Below are 13839 nucleotides of genomic sequence, written 5' to 3'. Positions count from 1 at the left end.
AGCAAGGATGATAAAGGATCAAATGTCAATCCAACTTTATTCAAAAGATTGTTTGGTAGTCTCATGTATCTCACAACCATAAGACCAGATATCATGAAAGGAGTGATTTTTATTTCTAGATTTATGGAGACTCCAAAAGACACACATTGGAGTGCAGGAAAACGAATTCTGAGATACATAGCATGAACTAAAGATTTTGACATTATGTATACAATCACAGAAAAGAAGGATTTGATTGGATACACAGATAGTGATTTTGCAGGCAATTTGGATGATAGGAAGAACACTTCTGGTTTTGTGTTCCACCTTGGTTCAGGTGTGATTTCATGGGCATCTAAGAAGCAACCCATTTTGACACTTTCGTCAGCAGAAGCAGAATATGTAGCAACAACATCAGCAGTATGTCAAGCAATGTGGTTAAAAAGAGTACTTGATGGACTCAAACAAAAACAACAAGGATCAACAACAATATATTGTAGAAATTCCCACTATAGATCAACAGATTATGTAATAAACTAAAACACAATACAAGGTCTACTTTTACGACACTTTGCGGAAGCTTAATTAAATTATACTTTGTGTTCTTGTGTGTATTCAAAACACACAAGAATATAATTAGAGATTTTTCTTTTTATTATTATTTAGAATCAGATATTCAAGGCTCAGATTACCCCACCAACACAATTATCACTCCTAAAGTAATCAGATAGTTCAGAAAAACTAAGAAACGCATGATAATTAGTTGTAGAGAGATGGAATTTGTTTTCCAATTATGCATACAATGAACCTTCAGTAGTTGCAAGAATACGAACCAATGGGCAACAAGCAGTGGGGCACATAAAGGTGTGGGCAAAGCATTGATTTCTAGTACCTTTTTAGACTTGCCTTTACTCAACGTGTGCGTTATCAACCTTTCTATTTACCGACTACCTTTCACTCTGTGCCTCCCACATAGTAATTCATTGGAAGGGCTTGCTTGGGCACTTTGAACTTAACGATCCGCTATGCCCGTGCTGCCTGCAAAGTTACCTTTACTGTTATTATCTTATTTTGAAGAAATGGACACTTACATGGGAATGCCAGAAAGTAGATATGCTGATATAATATATGAAACAGGTAAGTAGAAATGTGAATCTAAGTTACACGTATCTATGCTACATCATATATGAACACTAGTAGGCGCCCCTCACTCTTTTGATCATCTGATTCATTCTACTCAGTGCCTTTGAGTTTGGTATTGGATGCGAGGAACTATAATAACTTTCTTATTATTGCCACTATTTCAACCCAACCCTGACTAATAAACTTGGTGCCCCCAACCTGATACCTTAATATGGAAATATTCTAACGAACAGATTCAGGGCTCAACCCAGATTGGAACGGATTAGGATCTCGCGCGGTCACTACCTCAACACATTCACTGATTGATATGGATTGGGCGGGTCAATACTTATTTTCTCAATTCGAACAATAACATTCAAAATGATGTGATCCAGGAAAGAAACAATAAACATAAAATAAAATAAAAATAAAAGAACGTGTAGGATAGGCAGGCAAAGCTTGCATTTAGCTCACCTGCCCCCACTGCCATTTAACCAATCATCTAACCCAGGTCATTCAACAGCAATAAACATAAAACAAAATGAAAATAAAAGAATATGTAGGATAGGCACACATGGCTTGCATGTAGCCCACCTGCCGCTGCCCCTGAAAAGAGAAAACAAAAGGGAAAAAAAAGGGTTTCACTTTTGGATCACAATGGTTTGATATATAACTTCTTGCTATAGAAGGAGAAGAACTTTGGAGTCATTTCATTTAGCTCTATGAGTTATGAAAAAATCGACTCGTTCCTGCCCGTAGACTCATTCGTATCGGACCACGATGTAGTATACATAGAGATGGATGAGAGAGAATAGAAATACTCCTTTTCATTTTGTTGCATTGCAGAAGGTTCAAGACGAGAATGAATAAAAAATATTGAATGGAATATATATTGTGAATAGAATCTGGTCAATGGAAGGCAGAAAGCACACTTCCCTCCCCTTAAATTGTTCCATCGATGTTATTCAATAGGTGATTCGAGGATAAGTATTAGATAAGTAAGAATATACAATGCACTAGAACGCCCTTGTTGACGATCTTTTACTTCGGCAGCATCTAGGGTTCCTCGAACAATGTGAGATCTCACACCGGGTAAATCTTTAACCCTTCCTCCTCTTACTAATACTACAAAATGTTCTTGTAAATTATGGTCAATACTAGGTATATAAGCAGTGATTTCAAATCCAGAGGTTAATCGTACTCTGGCAACTTTACGTAAGGCAGAGTTTGGTTTTTTGGAGGTAATAGTGGAAAAGTTGACAGATAAGTTTTCTTCACTGTCACTCTACAAAACCGTACATGAGATTTGCACCTCATACGGCTTCTCGTTCAATTTCTTTTTGTTTCGAAGTAAGATAAATTGGATTATTCTCGTTGTTCGATAATATTAATATTCCCTTCCTTTATACATTGTGTCTCAAAGAGTAACTGGAACCAATTAAGTCAAACACATTTTCGTATTCTAACCAAACACTAATGAATCCTATTTGTCCTTTTCGATCAAAAATATTATGCAAAATCTTCGGGATTCCCTCTTCCTTCTCTATTCCCATCCTATAAGTACAGTGCCTGAAGAAATACTCTTTTTGTCCCCCCAGCCCATTTAGCCAAGCATCCAATCTAGGTCATTCGTTCATTCGCATGGAGTGCATCAAATCGGTCTGGACCCCTGAGTGTTGCTATGGGCTTACGAGGAAGCTGATTCAAATGCGGTTGCCTCTGATTCAAATGCGGTTGCCTCTGCATCATTGCCCCAAAGTAACAACAGACGTGCTTGACCAGATCGATCCCTATGCATATGCAAAAAGCGAAATGAGCTATCTTTCACAGAGGACAAGATTTGTGCAAGCCGCTTGTAGGAAACCCCAGTGAACAATTTGACAGAGATTGCAAGTAATTCTCGTGCCATTGTTAAGGGAATTTCTGTCATGCTCAGTTCACTCAAGATCCGTGCTTTCCCTACGTGACACCTATTGTTTGATCTTGAGGATGAGTTGCAATCATTCGATGATGATTTTCCCATAACCCACGGGTCGGAGGTTTGAGACAGAAATAATTTGCAACTGCAACGTTAAGAGCGGCATTGTGTGAGTTAAAAGAGAACCAAAATTTTCTGTGGCCGAGCTCGTTTTGTCAGCAGACAGCGTAGAAAACTCATCTGTTTTGAAAAAGCAGCCGCAGCTGCAGCGAACACCCGTGGGCCGTAACCCTGTGCTCTCGAACGACTGAACAACAAATTGCACAGCCCCCGCTATAGCCACTGATTGCGTGCAATACTGATTTGTCGTAGAAGGTTTTTGTGCACCCAGATTTTGTTTTGGCTCCGCCAAGAGCGTTAGAACACTGACACGTGTTTTGACCACCGTGGACAGCGTTACCAAAAGCTGTCACTACCTTTCATAGGACGTAAGCAACGTCAAAGTTCCTAAAAGTTTCGATTTTATTTTTAAATATTTCACATAAACTTGAGGGTGGAATATATGAAAGGTCGTTTGAAAATATATCAATGGTACTTTAAGAAGGATGTTTTATAAACTCTATCATGAAGTGAGGTTTTTGTGGAAATGGTTTTTTCAAAAGTTTTTATATTTTTTTTTTTTTCTAAAATAAAAATTTAGGGTTTTATTAAAAGAGGTTTTTTTTTTTTTAATAAAATAAATAAGCTTTGCAAAGCATATAAAAATAAAAATTTTGGTTTTTTAAAGAGAAAAATGGCTTTCTCAAATTTCCAGCCCTAGTTCTCACTATTTGAAGGGAAAGATTATGATGTGTGGGCCATTAAGATGGCGACCACGTTGCATGCACATGATGTTTGGGATTATGTCCAGTTTGGGTTTTCAGAACCTAAGAACGAAGAAGAAGAACAAGCTCTCAGTGATACAGAGAGGGAACAATGGAAGCATGACAAGAAGAAGAATGCACATGCGTTGAAGCTTATTCAACGGGGAATGGACCTAGCAGTGTTCCAAAAGATTATAGCCACGTCTTCAGCAAAAGTAGCATGGGATACTTTGGCGACAAACTATAAAGGTATGGCCAAAGTCAATATTGTTAAGTTGCAGAATACTATGAGAGATTTTGAAAGTCTGCAAATGAATGAGACAAAGGACATAGAATCGGGTCATAACTGTCGTAAATCAGTTAAGGATTTATGGTGAAGATATAAACGATCAAAGAGTGGTTGAAAAGGTCCTCTGATCCTTGTCTACCAAATTTGATGTTGTGGTAGCAGCCATAGAAGAAGCCAAGGGTTGGCATCATTGATAGTTGATGAGCTAATGGGATCACTTCTATTGCATCAGGCTAGGATAGACAGAAATAAAGATTCCACTTTAGAGACCACTTTCAAAAGTCAAGTTTCTATTTCAAGAGATAGAGGTTGAGGCAGAAGTAGAACGAGAGGCAGAGGACAAAGCAGAAGATATGGTGGTCAGAGAGATGACCGAAAAGAGCATGAACATGCAAGTGGAAGAAACTACAAAAGCTTCAACAATAATCAAAGAGATGACAAATCAAAGGTGAGATGTTATTACTGCAATAAATTTGGTCATGATGCTCGTGATTGTAGGAAGAAAATGGTTGATCAAGGGAACCAGAGAGCTAATGTCACTACAGAGAGTACTAACTCCATGTTACTAGCTTGTCATACCATGCACGAACCTTCTGCTAGTGTGCGGTTGTTAGAAAATGGTTGTAGTAATCACATGACAGGCAACAATGATTTGGTTGCAAATTTCGATCAATCTGTGAAAACAGAAGTAAAGTTGGACACTGACAAGACTGTGGAAGCAGATGGCAAAGGAGTGGTCAACATTCTGACCAAGCAAGGGGAGCCAAAGACAATCTCAGAGGTACATTATGTTCCTACTCTCAAACATAATTTGTTAAGTGTTGGTCAATTGACACAGAAAGAATACAGAGTTATCTTTCAAGGTCAAGAAGTTGCTATATATGACAAGCCCCCAAGCAAGCAGGTGATAGAAAAGGTGCAGATGATGAGGAATAGACTCTTTCCTCTCAATTTGAATTACAATGGTCAGGTGAATTCTTTTACAGTTGCATGTTCTGATGATTATTGGTTATAGCACTTTCGATTTGGACACTTGCATTTTTCTGGTTTAAGATTGTTGCAGCAGAAATAGATGGTGAGAGGATTACCTCCCATCACAGAGCCTACTAGTACTTGTGAGTGTTGCATCTTGAGAAAACAACACTGTGAAAGTTTTCCAAAGGATGTTACATACAGAGCAAAGCAACACCTTGAGCTAGTTCATAGAGATTTGTGTGGACCTATTAGGACACAGTCAATTGGTGGAAGTTGCTACTTCTTCACTTTCATTGATGACTATAACGGAAAGAATTGGGTTTACTTTTTGAAGCAGAAGTCTGAAACTTTTGCAAAGTTCAAAGAATTCAAAGCCTTAGTAGAGAACAAAAGTGATCGACAGATCAAAGTATTGAGGTCAGATTGTGGTGGAGAATATGACTCAAAGGCATTCCATGATTACTGCAAACAACATGGGATCAAAAGACAGTTTACAACCAGGTACACACCGCAGCAGAATGGTGTAATAGAGAGAAAGAACAGGACAATTATGAACATGGTAAGAAGCATGTTGAAAGGCAGAAACTTGTCTAATGAGTATTGGGCAGAAGCAGTTGCATGTGCTATTTATGTGATCAGCAGATCTCCTACAAAGAGTGTGATGAACAAAGTACCAGAGCAAGCATTGTCAGGTATGTATTGTAGTGTATCTCATCTCAGATTATTTGGATGTGTAGGTTATGCACATGTGCCTAAGGACCGAAGAGGCAAATTGGGTGATAAAAGTGAAAAATGCATATTCATTGGTTATAGTGAGCAATCAAAAGCTTAAAAATTGTATAACCCTGTCACAAAGAAGACCATAATTAGCAGAGATGTTGTGTTCAAGGAACAAGAGTCATGGAATAGAATTGTAGACAAAACAGTTGATGCACAACTGCCACTGATGGAAGAAGATGATGTAGCAGAAAAGACACAACAAGAATCATAGGTGAAGACACCAAACAGAGACACACCAACAAGGACTCCAAGATTTCCAGAGCAGCATGGATCCTCAAGCAGATCAACAGATCAATATTCTCTGAGCAATCAATTAGGTGATGAATCAAGCAATGGTAAGAGAAAGATGAGAATTTTGAAAGATATTTATGATGATTTGGATGTTAGTTCAAATTTTGCATTGTTGTCATTCCAACCTTCTTCGTTTGAAGAAGCAATCAAAGATGAAAATTGGGTGCAAGCCATGGATGAAGAAATTGAAGCTATTTAAAAGAAAGACACATGGGATTTGGTTGATTTTCCAAAGGACAAAAATCTCATTGGTGTGAAGTGGGTGTACAAGACAAAGTTGAATGAGAAAGGTGAAATTGACAGATTTAAAGCAAGACTTATAGGAAAAGAATTCTCGTAGCAACCGGGAATAGACTTTGTAGAAGCGTTTGCTCTGGTATCTAGATTGGATACTGTAAGAATAGTTCTAGCCACAGCAGCTCAAAACAAGTGGAAAGTATATTAGATGGATGTGAAATCAGCCTTCTTGAATGGTATTCTAGAGGAAGAAATTTATGTGCAACAGACTCTAGGATATGAATTTGAAAGTAACGAAGACAAAGTTTACAGGTTGAAGAAAGCGCTCTATGGACTGAAGCAAGTGCCTAGAGCTTGGTATAGCAGAATTGACAGTTACATAATCAAGAATGGATTTTTTAATAGCAACATGGAGCCTACCTTGTACAAAAAGGTAAATGAGTATGGACAGATTTTGATTGTTTTCTTATATGTTGATGACATGATTTTTACAGGTAATTTTGACATAGATGAATTTAAACCTGCCATGATGAAAGAATTTGAGATGATAGATCTTAGTCTCATCAAATATTTTTCTTGGCATAGAAGTTGAGCAATCTGAAAAAGGAATTTTTATTTGTCAAAATAAATATTCCAAATATTTGTTGAAAAGATTCAGGATGGAAAATTTCAAACCTGTTCCTACACTGGTTGCAACAGGTACAAAGTTAAGCAAGGATGATGAAGGATCAAATGTCAATCCAACTTTATTCAAAAGATTGTTTGGTAACCTCATGTATCTCACAGCTACAAGACCAGATATCATGCAAGGAGTGAGTTTGATTTCCAGATTTATGGAAGCTCCAAAAGACACACATTGGAGTGCAGGAAAATGAATTTTAAGATACATAGCAGGAACTAGAGATTGTGGCATTATGTATGCAAGCACAGAAAAGAAGGATTTGATTAGATACACAGATAGCGATTTTGCAGGCAGTTTGGATGATAGGAAGAGCACTTCTGGTTTTGTGTTCCACCTTGGTTCAGGTGTGATTTCATGAGCATCTAAGAAGCAGCCCATTGTGACACTTTCATCAGGGGAAGCAAAATATGTAGCAGCAACATCGGCAACATGTCAAGCAGTGTGGTGAAGAAGAGTACTTGATGGACTCAAGCAGAAACAACAATGATCAACAACAATATATTGTGACAACACCTCAGCGATTGCATTTTCCAAGAATAATGTGTTTCATCAGAAGAGCAAGCATATTGATACTAGACATCACTTTATTAGAGAACTTGTGAGCAATGGAGAAGTTAACTTGAAGCCTTGTAAATCTAGTGATCAATTGACTGATATATTTACTAAGTCATTAGCACAATATGTGTTTGAGTTTCATAAAAGAAACTTGGGTGTTGTAAGCCTAGCTGAGACATAGATCAGCAGGCATGTTTGAGTTGTCATGAGTCATGTTTTAGTTTAGCAGTCGTAATTAAGGGGGAGTGTTAAAATAAGATAATTACTCCTGCATGAGGAGTTAGCTAAAAATAGAGAGTCAGTTAACTGAGTGATTGCATGATTGAGTGTTTGAGTGTTGAGTCAAGTCGAGTTAAGTGATAGACGACTTTGAGTGTGTGATTGCATGTGGTTGCATGTCAAGATATTTTAGGCAGTTAGCTAGTTGGAAAAGGTTTAAATACCCTTCACCGGGTTCATTGTAATCATCATGTTTTGTGTGATCAATAGAAGAGCAACAACTCATGTTTTATGTGTGAATTGTGTTTTGTCTCCTCTGTCTTTCCAACATGTCTGTTGGAGATTGAAGGCTTATTCAAAAAACTAATGTAATGTCGAATTTGATTGTGGTGACTGTGGCCAGCGACCATTCGAGAGAATATACGAAAGTTCAAGCAGCGATAGATGCAGCCCCCGAGTAGAAAAAAATGTGGCAGTACCATCAGAGAAGGCGTTGATAACAATAATTGGAGATGGAATGGACAACACTATTATTCCAGGGAACAAAAGTGTAGTAGACAATTAGACAACCTTTGCGAGTGCAACTTAGTATAAGATTTCATTTTGAGATTTATTCTTCGACAAGTTTTCCTCTGAACTCTTGCCTTTGTCAGGATTTCACAAAATTTCTCCCTTTTTCTTTTAATTTCACTTTTGAGTTTATTTTAGAAGTGTTTTAATATTTCAAAAGTATCGTCTTTATGTAAATTGAAGTAAATAATTAAATTCTAACGGAAGGCTTTAATCCAAGTGCCTCTTATGAAGTAACAAATTACAAGTTGTTTCTGATAAAATTACAAGTTGCTTTTTATTAAGTAACAAATTACAAGTTGTTTCTAATAATTTTTTAATTGAGGAGGAAAGCCATTTGAGGATAGACAAGCAATATACATTATTTTAGTAATACAACAAGAATTACACTGTAAGCATTACCTACAACGATATGCATAATAGATGTATAACAGAGAATGTTGTAGTTTCTGATACAAAATGCAATAATTCCTGACTTACAGGACTTGTTGCTCCATTGTTCTTCCTCATTGGACTATAAGACTCTTAGTCCGGTGCGCTCATGCGCTCCTTCACCTTTCTTCTACCCCAGTCCGATGCACTGCACTTTCTGCTACTTCGATCCTTCATCTTTCTTCTACTCCAATCTGAGCTCATAAGGATGAGTCTAGACTTCATAGGAGATATAGCCTTGAGAGCTCTTCTACTCCAATTGGTGCACTCATAGACATAGCCTAGACATAGCCTTGAGAGTTCTTCTACTCTAGTCCGGTGCACTCATAAGGATGAGTCTAGCCTTCAGAGGAGACAAAGCCTCTTTGAGAGTTCTTCTACTCTAGTCGGGTGCACTGATAAGGATGAGTGGCCTTCAGAGTCTAGCCTTTAGAGGAGACAGAGGGTTAAGGTAACCAAGTCCTGAGTTTGCTGCAACCTCACAGATGGCTAACATGCCAATAGTTAGTTATTTGTGTTCGGGTTAGAAGTTTAGCTTATGTTTTAATTGAAAGCATTTAGAACATTAAATGTTTCTCAACTAATGCTAAGTTGAAACTAGCATTAAAATAACATTGAATAAAAGTACAAAACTGTTTATCCTAAGTTTTAATCGAAATCACAAAAATCATGCAGTCTTCCCTGCAATAAGACGTCGAAATTGAAACTTCGCATAAAAGTTTATTTGATAGAGTAGTTTTGTTGAAAGATTATTTAAAACATGAAATACAATGGTAAGTCAAAAGAAACAAATAATGTATCAATTTTAAATGAACGCTATAGTCCTTGCACTACCGAAAAAAAAATTACTTGAACCATAAAAAAAATAATAATTGTTAGCCTCTATTCTAAAAGAATCAAATTTAATTCCTTAAATATTTCTAAAACTATTGGACTCTTCCGATTATAAACGTAATAAACATATTACATTTCATAACATTGGAAATAAACAGACTCATCTCTATAGAGATCAAAATGGTGCTCTTACATGAGTAGCTTTCCTAAATTTTTGCATTTTAAATTAAAAAATAAGTTAGACGAGTGAGATCTAATTAAAAGACTACATTCTGGGCTATGTTCACAAAGAAGAAAATGACATTAAAATCTAATCCTAATTATAGAAGTGTTACTTTTATTTGTTTTCATTTATAATTTTTAAATTAAAACATGCTACGGCGAGATATGCCATTCGATTTTGATTTCCATTTAGAATGCATTGTAGAGTAAGATTTATCGTCGATTCTTAGGTACGGGTAGCTAGAGTAGAACTTCTTTGTTTAATTTGCATGGCGATTTGTCAATGCAAACCTTCTCCAATGATTCCCAATTTCTTTTCATGGATAAAGCAAGCCGGTCAAACTCTATTTAGATTTTCATATTCAATGTTTAGGTATTCAATGGATAGGCCTAACAGTCCTGCGCGAGCGCTTAATCTTGTGATTCTTGGGCCATCGACCGTTGTTGAGCATTTGTTGTAAAGCTTTCAGCAAGGAATAGAGAGTAATAAAAAAAATGGATTTAGATAAATTTGTAAACGAAGTTCATCACGTAGTAAAAGCCCTAATTCAAGTTTCAAGTTTTGCTAGTGGTAGTTTAGTTGGTTAAAAAAATGATATATAAAAGATTTTTAATAAATTATTGGAATTATATAAGATGAAATTTGAATTACTATATATATATTAAAAAAATGATATATAAAAGATTTTTAATAAATTATTGGAATTATATAAGATGAAATTTGAATTACTATATATATAAACAAAATAATGAAAGGTGGAATATATATATATATATATATATATATATATATATATATATATATATATATATATTAAAAAGATGAAATTTGAATTACTATATATATAAAATGATAAATAATTGAAAAGAAATAATTATGTGTATATATTAATTTGACTAATTATTTTATTAGATATTATAAATTGATAATATTAACGTCTTTACATATATTTATAAATATATTAATGTTTAAAAATTGACAATAATTATTAAAAATTTATTAGTAATATTATATGTTTTAGAGAATAACTAAAGTTAAATTTCAAATCGAATGGTTAAAGAAATTTAATTTTTTATGTAATTAAAAACTAATTAAAAATTTCATATATCAAATGGTTATTTTATAATTTATTAATTATCAAATATTTATCAAAATCATTTTCAAAAATATATATTTTTTTAATTACCAAATTAAATTTAAATAATTATAAATAAATGTAATTATATTTAACTGAATAAATATGAAGCTAATACGTATATATATTGATATAAAATACTTATTTAGATGTATTATGGCACGTAAACTTATTTCATGTAGTTGAGGTCTTCCTGTTTTTCTATGTTTCATCAACTATGTTCCAATCTACATGATGTAATTTTTGAACACATCAGATTATATCTATCATATTTTTTACTTGATATAATTTTTGACAAGATCAAAATATCTAATGATTTTTGACAAAATAAATATCTATCATCATTTTTATACTATTCAACTTGGAGAATCCTCTTTCACAACTAGCATTTCACTCAAGCCAGCTGAAAGTCAATCTTACCAAAGTATATCTATCATATTTGATGAAATTTTTGACAACATCAACATCAAAATATCTAATATTTTTAGACAAAATAAATGTCTATGATCATTTTTATGTTATTCAACCTAGAGAATCCTCTTTCACAACTAGCATCTCGCACAAGCCACCTGAAAATCAATCTACTCTTAAGATTGAAATGTTTGTTGCCTAATACTAACAAAGGGGATAGAGTTATTTAATGGACAAAAATATTTCACAACTAGCCTCTAGCTCAAGCTAGCTTAAAATCAATCTATCTCTTAAGATTGGGATGTTTTCTACTTGATACTAACAAAGAGGAGGATAGGATTACTTAATGGAAAAAATCCTTGAAATATTCTAAAGCAATTTTGAGTATAGTAATGAATTTTGAGTATAGTAATGAATTGATTGGAAAATCATTAAAAAAAAAAAGAATTTTCAAATAAGATGGAAGCATCAATCTACTAAAATTCAGTGTAAACTATGATTAAATTTCAAATTTCTTTTTAAATATCTCATATACTCATAATCGACAATTAAGTTTTTTTATCTAATTATTATTATTGAGTTAATTAATATTGAATTTAAGTAAATCATATTTCACAGGAAGAAATACGAAAAATTATAAGCTAGCATTCCAAGAAATCTAGACATACTTGTTAAGGATTATCACTTTGTAATATAAATCAACTTATACATGATATAATTTTAAAAAAATTACATTACCTCATTTATTTATAAATAAAGGATTATCACTTGGTAATATAAATCAACTTACACGTGATATAATTTTAAAAAATTACATAACCTCATTTATAAATAAAAGTCACATGTGGCATAAGCAGGAAGTGCTCCCTTCCCCAGCAAAAGGTATGAACCAGATCCAGCCATATTCTTCTCCCTTTCAAATTTTTATTAGACCTCCTGTGGGTAACCCTCATATTGTCTCGGTAAACGATGCTTTTTCTATCCTGCAACTCAAGCACAAAATATGGGAAAGGATGGGATATCCTGTACCGATTCAATATCTGGTCAATGGGCTCCGCTCTCTACAGGACTGCCGGCTCTTAAAGGACTACTCCATAAAACCAGAGATGACCATTACCCTCAACTTGCGGCTGCGAGGAGGTGCGGCTCAGAGCATCCCAAGATCTGCAGAGGGAGACAAAAGGAATATGGCCAACAGTCAACAGCAATCAAATAGAGGCTCCTCTTACAGAAACATCCTTCAAGGGAAAAAAGCGGTGGGCTCTCCTCCAGAACAGGCTGGAAATACACCGAGACCCTACATAGTAGAACTTCAAGAACAAACCCCAGCACTGGAAATCAACAGTTCAGCAACAGAGGAGCACACAAATATATATGAAGCCCAGGCACTAATATGCCGCTTCAATTGTTTCTGGCCGAAACCCATGGACCTCTTTCACTGGATTTTTACTCAATGGTCTCTGGAATGTGAAATACACCTCTGTTCCAAGGGGTTTTTTATTGTTAAATTTCAAACTGCGGAAGAAAGGGATACAATAATCAGAGAGGGGCCTTGGTTCTGGGGGTCCACGGGGTTGTTTATCACCCCATGGTTTGCAGATTTTGACCCCAACACCATGTTAGTCTCCAAACTACCAGTATGGGTGAGGCTTCACAACTTGCCTCTTCATTTTTGGAATGAACAGGTTCTGGAAAGCATCGGAAACAGCCTTGGGCGGTATATTAAAACAGATACGGAAAGGCAAGAAAACAGAATCTTCACCTTTGCTCGGATCTGTGTAGAAGTAGATCTAAGTAAAGGTTTACCAGAGAATATCATGCTGATCTATAAGCAACAAAACTGGCTGCAATCTCTTGATTATGAGAATACAGTGTTCAGATGCAGGAATTGCAGGATGACAGGACATCTTCAAAATACTTGCCCAGAGGTTAAGAAAACAAACAACAAAAAGAAACCGATCAGGAAGCAGAGGAAAGGTTGGCAGTTTCCTCCTCCTGAGCCAGAAGAGGATGAGTCAGAAGAAGAAGAGGAACCAGTACCATCAGAAAGCAATAAACCTACACAGGAACCTGAGGTGCAAACAGTGGACACGTCTGTTCCCGTGGATCCACCCCGTCCATCGGCTGATCGGATTGTTGTGGACCCAGGCAGCGGAGGAATTAAAAGACAACATACTTCAGAAACATCAGATTCGGATAAGGACCTAGGAACTCCTCATGCTGAAAGCCAGATTGTCCTTGCCTCTTGTGAGCCATCTCTGGGAGAATGGCGCAAGGTCGAAAAAAAGAAAGGGAGAAAAACGTGATCTTGCAGTTTCCGCTTT

The sequence above is a fragment of the Pinus tabuliformis genome, chromosome 1_2 (genome assembly GCF_031772625.1).
Source record: "Pinus tabuliformis cultivar Carrire ecotype Pingquan chromosome 1_2, CPIR1, whole genome shotgun sequence".
Lineage (NCBI taxonomy): Eukaryota > Viridiplantae > Streptophyta > Pinopsida > Pinales > Pinaceae > Pinus > Pinus tabuliformis.
The sequence above is the reverse complement of the archived record's forward strand: the minus strand, read 5'-3'. Positions refer to the sequence as shown.